Source organism: Lolium rigidum, chromosome 4 (assembly GCF_022539505.1).
Source record: "Lolium rigidum isolate FL_2022 chromosome 4, APGP_CSIRO_Lrig_0.1, whole genome shotgun sequence".
Taxonomy (NCBI): domain Eukaryota; kingdom Viridiplantae; phylum Streptophyta; class Magnoliopsida; order Poales; family Poaceae; genus Lolium; species Lolium rigidum.
In genome coordinates, this window is record NC_061511.1 from 253,103,106 (window position 1) to 253,105,320 (window position 2,215).

General features: G+C 47.8%; 1 non-coding gene across 1 annotated transcript; it reads left to right on the forward strand.

Annotated features, from left to right (window-relative positions):
• The first annotated feature begins 830 nt into the window (after nt 1-830).
• Nucleotides 831-910, forward strand: TRNAL-UAG. The gene has a single exon. It is a non-coding gene; the product is annotated as a tRNA-Leu (tRNA).
• The last annotated feature ends 1,305 nt before the right edge of the window (nt 911-2,215 follow it).

Here is a 2,215-nt window from a genome sequence, read left to right on the forward strand (position 1 = left end):
AGAGAAATTGATCAACGTGGACATGAGTAGTCGCAGGTAGCATGAGTATGCTGGCTGGATGACGACGCCGATGTGAAGAGAGTCAGTTTGTGCTTTCTAGGAAAACAAAGCGACCTGCTCCTTCCATCCCCCGTTGCTCATCTCTCTTATCTATGATAGTTTTAGGATCCAAACATCAAGAATCTAATCCAAGAACAGTCCCAATTCTCAATAGTTAAAGGACAGAAATAAATTGCATGGCAGATTACTGTGAAGGAAAAGAAACCTGGATTTGCAAGATTGCCTCGTTGCCATGGATCCGGCGTCATATGCATCGTCCATGCATGATGGCCAACATGCATCTTTTGTACGTCATGACTTGTCAGCCCAGCCGGCCGCCGGCGTTGGAACAGAAACTTGTGGTGCAGCCGCCGGAAGGTATATCGCTAGGTCTGCAAGGACAACCGAAGCCCTAGATTTTTTTTATGCGAAGCCCTAGAACCTGGGTTGTCGGACAACGTGATGGAGCGTTACGTGCATATATTATCGTCTGCTTCTAGCGCTAACTTTCTCTTCCAATCTAAGCCGTTTCTTGCCCAGTGCTCAATCTGGGCCGTTGTTTGTTTGTTGTTTTAATTATATAATAGATAGATAGATGGGGGCGATGCGATGCCCTTTTATTCAAAATAAAAGATATCAAATACACCATAATTTCACCACGAAACATTGTACTATGAAATTACCTCCTCCTGCAAAGGAAGGAAATACTACGGAACAGCGAATTCAGTAGGTGCCATGTCGACAAACGTTTCTACAAATATATAAGTAAAGGAGACCAATTTAACATCAAAGACAGTTTGGCCGAGTGGTCTAAGGCGCCAGATTTAGGCTCTGGTCCGAAAGGGCGTGGGTTCAAATCCCACAGCTGTCAATTTTTTCCCTTTTTGTTCCGCTAAGCCTTCAGCTTCAACTATCTATTGTCGTTACTCGCGAAGTTTTCTTGTCGAATATCTATTGTCCTTACTCGTTACCAGCTTATATATCGCCTCGCAAGCCACCACCGTTCCCTCAAAATGATTTTAAAGTTGATGTCCTCAAATGATCAGCTATATATGTTGATTATTACATCCAAAAATGCAGAAACAGTTCTGCATTTTATCAGGAAATACAGCGGGCAGCTATACACAACATTATGGAATTGCACGCGATCATTAGGCAACTATTAAAATCCTCGAAGAGTAAATTAGGCACGCATTAATGATTTGATGATCGGTTTCATGCTGTGCGCATAACATGAGCAGATTTTGCGCCCTGGTGACAGTAAAGGAGCCGTTAACGCCTCCGGATACTACGCCCTTCCGCATCTGCACCGACGTTCAAACGTTGAGTCCCCCTGTATATATTCAGCTGGTAGGTGCTCCTATGATCCGTCCGCTGCTCATCGATTAGCTTCCACTTGTACGCCGCCAGCTTCTCTATCAGGAATTCAGGATCTTCGGCTGCATTCTTGTGCGGACGAAGCTGCGCGTAGAAAGCTCCAATGGCTCTGTCCGGAACTCGCGGGGTTTTGCTGTCCCTGTTGGTGCTTGCGGCGCTCGCCGTGCCGGCGGTGAGAGCGGTTGAATCGCACTGGGAGAGGAACGGGCACCACCGTCGGGCAGCTCCGGTCCCCGCTGTGGCGCCTTCCTCCTCTCGTACTGCCCCGGCGCCGTCCCCTAAGGGCGGCGTGACGAGCCCATCGTCCGGCACGGGCTCGCCCGCCCCGTCGCCCGCTGAGGACAACAAGAATGCAGCAGCTGCCTTCTCGACGTTGCCTTGGCCAGCCCTGCTCGCATGCGCCGCCGTGCTTATGTTCTGAGCCCATCTCGTCCAAGTTGTCCCGGTGTTTGCTGCGCCCGTCCTTAATTAGTTTCAGCATCGATATCTTTGGGCTGCGTTTGCCCGGCACGCTGTGGTAGAAACCAGCACTGTCTAGTGTCTACTACTACATCTTTCTCAAGTTTTCATCTTTCATATGTATCACGCTTTGTTTCTGTTCCCATTTGCTATCACCAGATTGCGTGACTTGTGATGTTTTTCTTTCATTTTGAACAAGAGAAATCCTATGATGTTGTCATTGTGTCCTTCGAGTTTACCTCTTCGTTTTGAAGTGCTTTTGTGGACAATTTGAGTGAAAGAGACTTTGCTCAGACATATAGAAGGTCCCATTCAGAAGAGAGAGAGAAAAAGGGCTTTC